Source organism: Marmota marmota, unplaced genomic scaffold (genome assembly GCF_001458135.2).
Source record: "Marmota marmota marmota unplaced genomic scaffold, marMar, whole genome shotgun sequence".
In the NCBI taxonomy this organism is placed as follows: Eukaryota; Metazoa; Chordata; class Mammalia; order Rodentia; family Sciuridae; genus Marmota; species Marmota marmota.
In genome coordinates this window covers 4313129-4328822 of record NW_026000272.1, presented here as the reverse complement: position 1 = coordinate 4328822, position 15694 = coordinate 4313129, and the positions used below count along the sequence as shown (strand labels likewise).

The 15694-nt window shown below is 35.5% G+C and overlaps 1 pseudogene; it reads left to right on the top strand.

The window, feature by feature from the left end:
- The window catches only part of LOC107152563, a 48557-nt pseudogene extending 43522 nt beyond the window's left edge, over positions 1-5035 (top strand).
- The last annotated feature ends 10659 nt before the right edge of the window (positions 5036-15694 follow it).

Sequence of the window (15694 nt, the reverse complement as noted above, 5' to 3'; positions counted from 1 at the left end):
GGGGAAGGGAGGGAGCATGGGGGGTAGGAAAGATGATGGAATGAGATGGACATCATTACCCTAAGTACATGTATAAAGACACAAATGGTGTGAATATGTGTACAACCAAAGATATGAAAAATTATGCTGTATATGTGTAATATGAATTAAAATGCATTCTGCTGTCATATATAACAAATTTAAATAAAAAAGAACAGTTGTGAGACTTAGAATTCATATGGCAAATGTCTAAAAATATTTTTTAACTTATAGTAATAGTTCAGTGTGATTTCAAACTGACTTTGGTTACAGTCATACACTGAATATGACGAAAACAACAGATCATTGACCTTGAAAATTTTTTCCAATACAATAATGAGACAGTCTCATCTTTTACTTCCATCCACTATTTTCTACTTTAAATTTATGGAGTGGGCTGAAAGACAAAAGAGGTTTTCTTCATCTCTAGCTTCATGCTTCCAGACTTTAATGTGCCAAGAATTACCCAGGGATCTTGTAAAAATGTAGATTCAGTAGGTGTGGGATTAAGACTGACATTCTGTATTTCTAACAAGATCCCAGGTGATACTGATGTTGCTGGTCTATGGTCCACACCTGGAGGAGCAAAGATCTGGACAATTTAGCCAGAAACAGGGTATAGTGAGTTGAAGGCAATATCTCTTCTTAAAACACACTATGCCTTTATAAATCTAAATATGGCATTTGGGCTCAATTCAGACACAAACTAAAATCTAAAGGTATTTTTTTTTCTCTTGTTAAATTGTGAAATTGGAAGAATTCCCTTATGCCAGGTATAAACAAGTATATTGCATGGGCTGGAATTTGGTTGAATAAAATGAGGAAATATTTTTCCCCTATAACTTTCCTGAAACTCACCCTGGAATATCTACCTTCCTCACTTGTAGAACAACATCTTGGACACACCTCACAGGTTTTCAGCCATTTGCAGGTATTAGCGAAGTACTCTAATTTACCTGTATTTACAAATCCAATCCAATCTAAATCAAAACTTTCATCTCATAACTGATTTCGAATTCCTCCTCTTCTTTCCCAGGTCAGACAGAATCTGCTGGGAGCCATTAGCCAAGTAGGCATGACAATTTCCTTGCCAGCGTACCCCATGTTGCAGTGACATTGAATGTAGGTGACCTTGCTCAAGGACCAAGGCTGATTAGGGCGTTCCCAGTTTAGGTTCCAGGTTTAAGGTTTAAGATTATTCCTGCTGGGAATAGGGCATATCCTGCTGCCAGAGTTCCCCTTGAGTTCTCACGGGATTCAGACAGTATATTTTGGGAGACAGAAGCCCAGTGGAGGTGGATTTGGGCAGAGATTTCCCCAGAACATGATTGTAGACGGCTGGTGTGAGTTCGGGAATAAAGAGTTGCTGTTTGAATCTACAAGCTGTGTGGTGGCTCGTGATTTTGTGCCCAGCCAGACTGTGGCAAGAATCCAGGCTACATAACATACAGTGGACTTGGGAGTTATTTGTTCACTTTCTTTAATATCCTTTGAGACGTGATCTACATTTTTTGGTAACTCCAGAGCTAATAAGAAGAGGAAGAAAGAGAATAAAGAGACAAAACTGTCTGCTTACTTCTCTGTTACTGATAGAAATTTCTTCTTGGCTATCAAATATCCTCTATCAAGGGACATATGCAAATGCTGGCTTTCTTGTGTAGATTATTAGTAGATTCTTTCTAAATCCCTCCCCAAAGTGTCAGCACAATTCCTTGTTACTGCTGATGTACTCTCTGACTCCCTCTGCTGCTTCACAGCTCCTTTCCTGACATTATACTTCATAAAACCTTCTTCTCCTAGAACTATCTCTGCAGCAGACAGTCCCCTTAGTCAGAGATCATTTCCAGTGGAATATATTCAAGCTACCCACTATAGTATCTGCTTAGCTCCAGGGGAATCATGAAATATGCCGTGATTGTGGAATAGAACTTTGTCCCCTCTGAGTCCCTCTCTTTGCTTTGATATCAGAGGCAAATGTAGCCTTCTTCTTGCCCTTATATTCTTCTGGGTCAGAGTCAGGCACCTATCCTTGACTCCTAATTTTAGAGGATAAAAGTCAAATTCTCCTAAGAACTCACTGTAAGTAAATACTAAATGATTTGAACCATAAAAAATAAATATTAAGCCTAACTCATTAGTAAAGACAGGCAAGATATAACTATTCAATACTACTTTTTCCTATCAGATTAGAAGAGATCAAAGGCTTCATTATGTATTGTGTTTTCTGGAGTATAGACAAATAGTCTCAAATTATTGGTCTGAATGCAAATTGGTATAACTTATATGAAAAGAATTTGTCAGTATTAATCAAAATTGAAATTGCCACCAACCATTTAACCCAGAAATTCTACTGCTGAGAATTTTCCAGATATAGTCACATACATATACAAAGAGGTTTTACAAGGTTATTCAGTAAACATTGTTTGTAATAAAATGACTTGAAATAACATGAATGTCCATCAGGGCAGTGGTTCAAAAAGTGGACAAATAAGTAGCATCTTCAAAGAACTCATATAGACAGACATATATGCATTAAAATTGTTGATCTCCAAAGAATACTGTTTTGTTTGTTTGTTTTAATTTTGGGTACTGGGGATTGAATTCAGGGCACTCGACCACTGAGCCATGTCCTCAGCTCTATTTTGTATTTTATTTAGAGACAGGGTCTCATTGACTTGCTTAGCACTTCACTTTTAGCTTTGAATTCTCAATCTTCCTGTCTCAGCCTCCCTAGCCACTGGGATTACAGCTGTTTGCTACCATGCCCAGCAGAATATTATTTATTGAAATACATCTGTTTATAGATTCATGTGTACCTGCTGCATACAAAAAGGCAATGAAGAATACCAATGAGATTATTGAAGTAAGTGGAAGTTGGTGTGCCACTGGATAACCAAATTTAAAGTTACTATATAATGATGACTCAAATTTTACCAAAATATCTTCAGCAATACTAGTTATTTTCAAACACAAATTTATAATATGAAATTCTGGATCTGGGTAAAATTGCTGATATATGTACTTACATTTTGAGGGTTAATCAGACTAAATACTTTGAAATGCATCAACTTAAATAGTCAACCAAACTTCTACTAATACAGTTTAAATGAATGTCCTGAATTCTCTCTCATATAAGATGAAACTTATCTACATGTAAGGTATACATTCAGTTCCTTCAGTAAAGCCATCTTTTTTTTCTTTTTTTTAATTTATATATGACAGTGGAATGCATTACAATTCTTATTACATATGTAGAGCACAACCTTTCATATCTCTGGTTGTATATAAAGTATGTTCACACCAATTCGTGTCTTCATACTTGTACTTTGGATAATAATGATCATCACATTCTACCATCATTTCTAACCCCATGCCTCCTCCCTTCCCCTCTAACCCCTCTGCCCTATCTAGAGTTCATCTATTCCTCCCATGCTCCCTCTCCCTACCCCACTATGAGTCAGCCTTGTTATATATCAGAGAAAACATTCGGCATTTGGTTTTTTGGGATTGGCTAACTTCACTTAGCATTATATTCTCCAACTCCCTCCATTTACTTGCAAATGCCATGATTTTATTCTCTTTTAATGCTGAGTAATATTCCATTGTGTATATATGCCACATTTTTTTATCCATTCATCCACTGAAAGGCATCTAGGTTGGTTCCACAGTTTAGTTATTGTGAATTGTGCTGCTATAAACATTGATGTGGCTGTGTCCCTGTAGTATGCTGGTTTTAAGTCCTTTGGGTATAGACCAAGGAGAGGAATAGCTGAGTCAAATGATGGTTCCACTTCCAGATTTCCAAGGAATATCCATACTGCTTTCCATATTAGCTGCACGAATTTGCAGTCCCACCAACAGTATATGAGTGTCTAGTCACTTTTTAATTGTATGGGTTAAAAACCAAACTACTGGTTTGAGATAGTTGTGTTGAAAATTTGAAAGTAAGGACATTGTAATGGAAATCATATTATGAGATTTGTTCACCTTGGAAAAACATCCTATGATTGATGTTGAGTGACTATTTCCTTATATAAATTATTAAACTTAATTTTTCAGTGGACAAAGAATACGGATTTCTCTGTAAAGGATGCTGTATTTAACATCCAGTTCTAGTGAAGACCTAATGGAATCTCATGTTAGGAAGTTAGGAACCCAACAAAAAAGCAAGGAGCTACCAACCTTTTTCACCAAATCGGTAGTTTAATTTTTGAAGAGTTAGGTACCCTTAAGTGAGGAAAATCAAGACTAGCAGTTTAAATCTAATATGTACAATGCTACACCAATTTTGGTATTTAGCCAATTAATCGAAAATGCAGTAAAAAAGCTGAAAGATGTGTTTTTTTATAAATGTGTTAAAATATTACTTTACCACTTAGTTTTAGATTTGAATTACCTATGGTCATGTATACATGTGCATTCACTTATACAAGTAAAGACAATATTAATACTTTGGGATGATATTGAAGAAATCTCTGGGATTATATATTGTTTCAGAAAAAAAAATGTATTTCCCCAGTACTCATCAGAACTCTTAGCAGAGTTATTTATCTCATCCCTGGCAGTGGCCAAGTGTGAAGCTATACCCAAATTAAAGCTTGGGACCTTCATGGCAAAGAGAAGGAGGAGCTGCTCAAACAGCTGGACCACTTGAAAGTGAGGTAGTTCCAGGCAAAGAATCGTTCAAGCTCTCCAAGATCTCATTTGTCACAAATCCATTGTCTGTGTTCTTACTGTCATTAACCAGACTCAGAAAGAAAACCTCAGGAAATTCTACAAGGGCAAGAAGTAGGAGTCCCTGAACCTGTGGCCCAATAAGACATGAGCCATGTTCTGCTGTCTCACCAAGCATTAGGAGAACCTGAGGACCCAGAAGCATCAGCAGAAGGAGTGGCTATACCCTCTACTCAAATACACCTTCAAGACAGAATGTCACAGTGCAACGAAACACAAAACTGGGGAAAGAAACCTCTCACAGATTATTGTGAAATCACCCGGATGCTTAATAAAATTCTAAACCCATGTAATGAACTATAATTAACATGGAACAAAACCATGCTTCTTTATTAATAGTGAATCTCTCATAAAATGTCAATGCAAACTTACCAGGAATCAGTTGTGGAAGTTGTGTGTAATACTCATCTAGAGTATTTTAATTAAAATAGCTACTTTTTTTCAAATTACTACCTCCTGTAATAAGATGACAAATTCATATTTTTGAGATAAGTTACTCAGTGATTGGATCCAATTGTCACATTGAGGCCTGACAGCTGAGGAAAAGTAGAATTTAACAAGGTCACTATAAAAATACTGCTGCTTAACTTTTCAAAATGATTTATGTTTAAAATGATATTGTACTTAAAATGCATTAAAGCATCAGCAGCAGACTGTTTGATTGTTTTAACAGAAGCTGAAGAATTTGGTAAGCATAACGTGCAATAAGAAAACCGTGCAGGAACTCAGGCAGAGGCGGTGAAGGGGACCAGAGAACAGGGGTAAGGATTGACAGAATAGGTGCAGAGCAGAGACAGGAGGGATGTTGTGGGCTGAATGCAGACCAGTAATTACACATTTCCACCTCCCCATCAGGCTCTTTTGCCAATGCAGAGAAACACAGGGTGGGCATTTGGACCATTGCCACTTTTCCCCTCTTAAATTTAGTCTAAACTGATTCAGGTAGAGAGGGCACAGGAAGTATTCATGACTGCTGTAAACAGGAATAATCAGCGTTCAAATAAAAAGAAGTCAGTCAGTGAAATGAAAAGATAGCTGTGGTTCCTGAAAGACAGCTCAATAGCTCAGGGAAGGGGATGGGGCAGAGTGGGCAGGCCAAAGGAATTTTGGAAAGCTTCTCATTAGAAGAGATTTAAAAGTGAAAAGTACTATAAGTCAGGACATTTTCTCAGAGTTCAGAGATGAGAAAATGCATATATGTATAGTTAGGAGTCACTTATCTTTGATTTAAAACCTAATAGCATAACTTTTTTATATCTTTTATTGATTGTGGTTAGTTTCTCCTTGACTTAGTGGGTTTTCTTTCCAAAATATAGTAGTTATTTTTCACAAAATATCTCCCAAAACAGTATCAGTTTCATATAATGTTTAGATACAAGATAAATATACCACATGAATACTTTCCCATGAACTAGAAATAACAAATTAGAAGACCTGAGTAAACTGTTAATTGTATAACAGGAAATATAAGTTAGTCATAAAAAAACTATAAAATATTTCTGAGAAATACAAACAATTTGAACATGGAGAAATGAACAATGTCTCTGAATGGAATGAGCGACTATAAGGAAAGTGGCAATACTTACTCAAATAATATGCAGATTTAAATTATTTCTAATAATAATACCATCAAGATTCTTTGGAAATTTACAACAATATTCTAAATGTGATCTGGAAGAAAATTGAAACAAAAGTATTACATATTTGATAGAAAACAAAAACAAAAAAGGGAATCTTGCTTTTCAAAATGTTAAAATCTGAACCATTGGACTACATGTCTATTTTGGTGCCAATACCATGCCATTTCTGATATGATACCTTTGTAGTATACAAGACAGAGACAAACCCACATAAGTATAGTCATCTCATACTAGACAAAGGCACCAAAAACATACAGTGAAGATAGCCTCTTTAACAAATGGTGCTGGGAAAACTGGAAATCCATATGCAGCAAAATGGAATTAAGTCCCTATCTCATACTCTGCGCAACACTCAACTTAAAGTGGATCAAGGACCTAGGAGTTAGATCAGATACCCTGCACCTACTAGAAGAAAAAGTAGGCCCAAATCTTCCTCCTGTTGGCTTAGGACCTGACTTCCTTAACAAGACTCCAAAAGCACAAGAAACAAAATCAAGAATCAATAAATGCGATGGATTCAAACTAAATATAGGAGAACATCTTTACAACATGTACATCAGATAGAGCATAAATCTCCAGGACATATAAAGAACCCAAAAAACTTAACAGAAAAAAATAACCACAGATAACCCAATCAATAAATGGGCTATGGAACTGAACAGATACTTCATAGAAGATATACAATCCATCATCAAATATATGAAAAAATGTTCAACATCTCTAGCAATTAGAGGAATGCAAATCAAAAGTACTCTAACATATTATCTCAATCCAGTCAGAATGGCAGTTATCAGGACTACAAGCAACAATAAATGTTGGCAATTATGTGGGAGAAAAGGTATACTCATACCTTGTTGGGGGACTGCAAATTGGTGCAACCACTCTGGAAAGCAGTATGGAGATTTCTTACAAAACTTGGAATGGAACCACCATTTGACCCAGCTATCCCACACATTGGTCTATACTCAAAGGACTTAAAATAAGAATACTACAATGATACACCCACACAAGGTTTAAAGGAGCTCAACTCACAATAACTAAACTATGAACCAACCTATATGCCCTTCAACAGATAAATGGATAAAGAAAATGTGGCATATAAACACAATGGAATATTACTAAGCCTTAAAGAAGAATGAAATTATGGCATCTGCCGGTAAATGGATGGAGCTGGAAAATAGCATGCTAAGTGAAATAAACCAATCCCAAAACACCAAAGGCCACATGTTTTCTCTGATATGCAGATGTTAATTCACAATACGGGAACTAGGGAAGAATAGAGATACTTTGGATTAGACAGAGAAGAGTGAAGGGAGGGGAGAGAGCTTGGGGTAGGAAAGATATTAGAATGAATCAGATGTTATTGCCCTGTGTACATATATGACTACATGATGGATATGATTGTACATGTACCAGAAGAATGAGAAGTTATACTCCATTTATGTGTGATGTATCAAAATGCATTCTACTGTCATGTATAACTAACTAGAACAAATTTAAAAATGGACATATAAAATCAAATAAATAGAAAAAATAACATTCCAATATTAACATTCAAAACTGAGCATCCTGTAATAGTGATCTTGCTCTTGGATGGAAAAAGGTCACTCCACAACTCAGGGTTGACTCACTCATTAATGTTAAAAGTCTTGAAGACTCTTCCTATCCTAGAACCTTTTACCCTGATACTTCTAAGCTGATTATTTTTGAAACTTATAGTAAGATGACAAGACTAGACAGTATCTGATTCCCTTCACCTTATCTCACACAGAGAAAAGTGAGTTGTGTCCAGAAGAGATGCAGACTGTACATCACTTCCTGAGGTTCAGTTTCCTCACCTCTTCAACTCTGAAATCCCTGGTTCACACTCCATTAGAATATAGTCTTGGAAAATTAGAATAGTACTATTTCTGAAAATTTCTTGTAATAGTAAATCATATAGATAACATGTACTATGTAATCACACTCACAAATTAAATGTGGCTATTAATGAAAACTCTCTTACCTGGAATTGTCTGTAGCTCTTTTTCTTACCACTGTGTCCCCCACAATTACTACATAATTAACTATTGGATATCTAATTATAGTCTTCAGATTTTCTTTACCTCTGAAACAATTTTTCTTTTGTGTGTGGTGCTGGAGATTGAACCCAGGGCCTTGTACATGCGAGGCAAGCACTCTTTCAACTGAGCTAGATCCCCATCCCCTCAAGCTAATTAAAAAAATTTAGATGTTGATGGACTTTTATTTTATTCATTTATTTATATGTGGTGCTGAGAATCAAATACAGTATCTCACACATGCTAGTCAAGTGCTCTCCCACTGAGCACAACCCCAGTCCCCCTCAAGCCATTTTTAATGACCATCTCACTGAAAAACTTACACCAATTCTGAGCAGTGAAAATGCACATCATATATGTCAGGTCAGAGTAAACCTAGCACAGAGCAGACCTCTTAGATTTGACCAGATTCCCTTTACAGAAAAATCAGTGTTCTTTGTCCACTGAAAAATTAAGTTTAATAATTTATATAAGGAAATAGTCACTCAACATCAATCATAGGATGTTTTTCCAAGGTGAACAAATCTCATAATATGATTTCCATTACAATGTCCTTACTTTCAAATTTTCAACACAACTATCTCAAACCAGTAGTTTGGTTTTTAACCCATACAATTAAAAAGTGACTAGACACTCATACACTGTTGGTGGGACTGCAAATTGATGCAGTCAATATGGAAAGCAGTATGGAGATTCCTTGGAAAATTGGGAATGGAACTACCATTTGACCCAGCTATCCCACTCCTTGGTCTATACCCAAAGGACTTAAAAACAGCATACTACAGGGACACAGCCACATCAATGTTTATAGCAGCACAATTCACAATAACTAAACTGTGGAACCAACCTAGATGCCCTTCAGTAGATGAATGGATAAAAAATGTGGCACAAATACACAATGGAATATTACTCAGCAGTAAAAGGGAATATAATTATGGCATATGTGTAATATGAATTGTAATACATTCCACTATAATATATAATAAAAAATTCATAAAAATAAATAAATAAAAAGTGATCAGAGTTAAACTGTTCATGTAAGCAAGTAGCCTTGTTTGTACAATTCATTTTATCATTCAGATTTTGTGTGTATATGTGAAATTGACAAGCTGATTCTAAAAGTTATATGGAAATCTGCCAAACTAATAAAAGCCAAGACACCTTGAATAAAAACAAGGTGAAAGGTCTTGCTCCACTAAATATAAAGTGTTATTTAAATATTAGTAATGAAAATAAGTGGTGTTTATATAGATAAGGAGAACAATGGGAGGGAGAAAATGGAGTCCATGAATAAGCACACATACACACACAGAAAAACACTAACAATTTGCTGCAAAGGTGGGGAAAGGATAATCTCCAGTGAATATCACTGAAACAACTGAGTATCCCTATGAAAAAATAAAAGTGAAGCTGAACTTCTACCTTACCCTGTATAATGACCTCCAAGCAGCTATAGATCTAAGTGTAAAAAGGCAAACAAATATTTCCCAGAATAATATAAAAGAACAACACATATGGAAAGGTCTTTAAATCAGACACAAAAGGCATCAAGAATAAATGATCATTCTTTCAGGTTTAACTTACATCAAAGTTCCATGACTTTTATAAAAATAAAATAAAACCTACCTTGAATTTTAAAACTCCAACAAAATACACATTAGACAAGTTATAAAATGTATAAAGATATTTTCAACACATATAGCCAGCAAGGTATTCATATCTAAAATATATAATGTTCCCAAATATAAGTGAGTAAAAATGGGCAAAAGATATGTGCAGGCATTTTGCAAAGTCAAAATAGTGGGTACAAAGACAAAAGAGGAACATGACTAGAAAGGTCTCTTAGGGGCTTCACAGTGCTGATGGTGTTCTTTTTAAATTTTGCAATTGCTGGTTACACAGGTGGTCTATTTATAATTATCCATGACTCAGTGTACTCAGATATGTTTCTGCATGAACTATATTTCATATAACATTAAAAATTAACCAAAAACATATTTAGCCAATTATTTCTATAGCATTTTTCTAGCAAAAATAGGTAAAATAGTAAATTGTCCTTGGTTTTATTTATAAGAGACATTTACTTTTGTTAGTGACAGAAATTTGAATTGCTTGAAATAAGATCACTTGTGCAATAGAAAAATCGACTTGATATTATTAAACAAATTTTCCTCCTCTTGAAGTTCAAATCATCTCTGTCCTCACCCATACTAAATTTGGGGGGTAAGAATCTGCGAGTTTGAAAATGAGCTCAACTGCTTCCTTAGTTGTGTGATCTTGGCTGAACAATTTACATTGTTTCTTTGAACCTTCATTTGTGCTTTGTTAAGGGGCTGACAGTAATAGCCATATCCTCTGCATCAGGTGAGGATAACATGAGATGCCATACATAAAATGCTCAGCATAATGCTTAGTATGTAATAAGCACTCAACACTTGATAATTACAATAGCTGTTATTATGAATTCACCTTATTCTCCAGCCAGTCCTAGGTTGCATTCCAGATTTTGCTGGTTTTCAGTAACTCTAACTACTCAGATCCTCAATTTCATCACATATAAAATGGGGTAAGTATACCTCTTTAGTAAAAGGACTCAAATGAGAAAACATAAGCAAAATTTGTGTCTGAAATACAGAAGATATCCGTAAGTATGCAATTATGTCACTGCAGAGGAACCCTCTATGGGATAACACTATAGAAGAAGAGAATAAGTTGTCAGCTTAGATTTCCTAAATGGTTTCCTATTGAATCTCTGCTCCCTGAGAATTCACAAGATGTTACAGTTACAGCTGTACCTCAAATGTGGTGTCTCTAGTCCCCAGTCCCAAGCTTTCATTTTGTTGATGGATGTTGGTATGCTAAGACATTTCATAAAACTGTTCACATTCTCAAAAATGAACTAATCATAATTTTTATAGTATCATCTTTAACTTGAGTCAGATATTGATATAAATTTTATGACCTTGATAAATTACTAGCTATGTGACATTCAGGGAGGAGATTTCTCTGGATCAGTTTTGACATCTGCAAGGAGAAATGGTGATATTGAAAACTTACTGAAGCTTATCAGTAATTAATTTTAATATGCATAAACTATGAAAAAGAACTCTTATTATTGTTGTTATTTCCATTTTACTGATGAGAAAACTGAAACAGGGAGAGGTTATGTAAATCATCTAATATTAATTTGCAGAAAAATCAATATTCAAATCCAGGTCTCTCAATTGCAAAAATGAAAATTCAACTGCACTCCATAGCCTCTTAATGCAACACCTATTATGTAGTAGGTAATCTATATTCATCATCCTTATAAGCTTGCAAGATTAAATAAGATATTACTTACACAGCGCCTGACATGGGCCCTGACATGAACGAGACATACAGAAATTGTAGTGCGTGTCATCACACTCCATCTTTTTTTCAGTGTTATTTACCAAAAAATAAAAAAAATAAAATAAAACATTCATCTTAACAGAATCTTTAAGTTTTGTACATTTCACATGGAAAGGAAGCCAAAATGACTTATTTTAAAACTGGTCAAATAATGATATTCAGCATTTTTATGTTGCAAAAAAGTTCATAAAATCATCTCTATATCATTAAGAGGATCCCTTGAATCCCCTGAAATTGCATCCAAAATGTGTGTGTTTGGACAGCAGCTTCTTTTTTCTGGAAGTATATATTTTCTAACTTTTCTAACATTTGTGTAGGACTCATGATCCCAAATGCTTCAAAACAACCATAAAATAAACCAAATTTTTCTCAAGACTTGTTGTTTCAAATGCCTCCTCTTCACCCACTGATGAGAAACAGATACTCACTCTAGGGTATGGAGATGGGCAAATGCATGATACATGAAATTGCACAGATGGGATCACCAGTAATTTATTAGTCATATATTAACATCTCAGTGGAGGACACTGCATACCATGCTGGGTCACACATGCTAGTCACTGTGGGAAGGAGGATTTATATTATCAAGAGGGAAGAATGCTCCCTGGTTACTATGGGAGAGTGTGATTGGTTTGTCTAGATAATTCTGTGAACTTCCAGGGAATTGCAACAAATTAATAAGAGATAGGCAGAAACTGATTGGCTTGGTTGATAAAGAAGATTGTTTGGATTGAAAAACTCACCTACAGGAACACAGTGGGGAAGGGAACTTGTGGTTATTCTATATGAAGCCATCCTGAATATGTCCAAAGGTCACGGCAGCATAAAATTTTGGTCTTTGATTTTAAGTCTTATTCCAGTTATAGGTTGGCAAGATGTTTTAACAGCATTTAAATCACACTTGATTTTTAAATGTGGAGCTCTTCTTTCAAAAGTTTACCCTGATTAAAATAATGAGATATTTGCACAGCACATGATTATTTTTCATAGGGGAAAAAATCAAAACAAGGTAATGTCTATCCTTGGGGAAATAAATTCTTATGCATTCTAATAACAGAATGATATACATCTATGCACTTATAATGCAGAGGAATATGTAATGACATGTGTTAGTCAGCTTTTTGTCACTGTGACCAAAACAACCGACAAGAACAACTTGGAGGAGGAAAAGTTTATTTTGGACTCATGGTTTCAGAGGTTCAGTCAATGGTTGGCCAACTCCATAATTCTGGACCTGAGGTGAGGCAGAACATTGTGGCAGAAGGGCATGGTAGAGGAAGGCTGCTCAGTTCGTGGCAAGCAGGAAGTAGAGAGCATAAAGAGCCAGAGATAGGATCTATACCTCCCAAAGGCATGTCCCCAGTGACCTAGTTCCTCTAGCCATATCCTACCTGCCTACAGTTACCATGCAATACAGTAATCCTCTCAAATTACTGATCCATAAATTGGATTAATCCACTAATTATGTTACATCTCTCATAATCTAATCATTTTAATTCTGAACATTCGTGCATTTCTGCAAAAGCTTTTATAAAGGATATCTCATTTCCAAACCATAAAAATATGAAACAATTCCCAGGTTTTAAACAGGTTTGGACAGTTTTTGAAGTAGGACATAAAAATTATTCCCATGTATAGAAAAATGTTACCAGTAATTATTTCTCCATGTTGGGTTAATGATGATTTTTAACTTTTTCATTTTGCTTGTGTACATTTCCCAAAAACTTCTATAATAAATGTGTTACTTTTGTAATGATGAAAAAAAATTCACCCATTCTACAAATGCATGTTTGACGTAACACAAAAACAACCATCAATTTTATGGTGGTAAACAAGTTGTGGGAGAGATAATATTATTTAAAAGGAATGTTAAACTGGTCATTAACTTTTGAAACGGGCCTGAAATATATGTTTTGCTGAGCTTAATAAATGTATGATCTTAGCACTAGAGTTCATTTAAACATATTAAATTCTATTCTGTCCTTACTTGACACTAATTATATACTTAAATAATGCCCTGTCAGAGAGGCAGAATTCCTAGCTTTGAAAATGGAGGAATGGACCACAAGCCAAGGAAATGTGGGTGGCCTCTGGAAGCTGGAAAAGACAAGGAATCACTATTTTAAATCCATTAGAAAATTTAGAGGCTAGAGTTTCCAAAAAAGAATTTAGCACTGTAGACACCTTAAATTTAGCCCAGTAAGACCCATTTCAGCTTTCTAACCTATGGAACTGTAATGAAAATCTGTGTTATATAAGACACTAAGCTCATTGTAATTTGTTACAGCACCAGTCAACAAAGAATTCTATCATTTTTCTGATATCTTCCTTCCTACAACCCCCTTTCTCTTCCCAAATGATTCATAATCTCTATTAAAGGCTGGTAACTTGGGGAGAAAGATAGGGGAATGGCAGACATCACAGATCCCACTTTAATAGATTTCCTCTATGAAGATGCAAGGACTAAGAAAACATATTTTTAATCTTTTGCTTACTTAAATTAACTAGAAAAATATTGTAACAGATGGTGTCCCTCATGCTGCCTTAGCATCTTGGCATGTTCCATTTAATACTGCTCTATGTTTCCAACTCAGAGCAGAAAATTCAGTTACTGTAAGGGCACTGTGGTGTTTTCAACAACTTCAATTTTGTACTCTTTAACTGAAGAGGTAAGAAGATATAGTGGCAAGTTACAGGTGAGAAGCAGATGCACTTAAAAGTAATGTACTTTGAACAAATATAATGGACTCTTCATATCTAGGCCTTGAATCATTGCTTGGGGAAAGAATGAGGAGGAGAGGGCAGTATGGTGTATACTTTAGTTCCTATGCTTGCTCAGACATTTCTCTAGAGCCCATTCTACAAATTGTAGCAAATATATGAATTCTGCACATGGTTAATGTTCCTAAAACTGGTCAAATAACCAATTGTCCTCATTGCTATCACATTTTCTAATGTCTATCTTCTAATGTCAGTCTTGCTTTAGAAGCAAGATTGGAGATATGGTATGCAGGTTTGTACCCTCTACAATTCACATGTTGAAATCCTAATCTCAAGTATTGGTATTAGGAGGTAGGGCTTTGTGAGGTAATCAGATAGTGTGGGTAGAGTCCTCATGGGTGGAATCAGTATTCCTATAAAAGAAACCCCAGACATCTCCTTGGCTATTTCCATAATATCAAGATACAGTGAATTATGAACCAGGAAGCAGGATATCACCAGACTCCAAATCTTTTGGTACCTTGATTTTAGATTTTACAGCCTCTAAAACGGTGAGAAGTATATTTGTATTTTTCATAAGTATGATGATAAATTTTGTGTATCAACATGATAAGGCTAAGAAATGCCCGATACCTAGTAAAACATGATTTTGGGGTGTCTCAAAGGTGTTTCTTGGAAAGATTACCATCTCAATCAGTACACTAAGAAGATCCACCCTGACCAATGTGGGTGGGCATTATCCAATCTGTTGAGTTCCCAAATAAAATACAACTATAGAGGAAGGGGAAATTCTCTGCCCCTTTTCCTGATATGTAACATTCATCTGCTCCTCCTTTTGGATGTCAGAGCTGCTGCTGCTCAGGCCTTTCAACTCTGACATATCAGTTTACCCCAGATGACAGTTCTCAGGCCTTTGGAATCATATTGGAAATTACATAATAAGATACTCTGGTTCTGAAGCTTTTGAACTCAGACCAAATTGCACCATTAGCTTTCCTGGGTCCCTGGCTTGCAGACAGAAGACAGTAAGACATCTCAGTCTCTATAATAATACCAACCAATTCCTGTAACAAATATCTCTCTCTCTCTCTCTCTCTCTCTCTCTCTCTCTCTCTCTCTCTCTCTCTC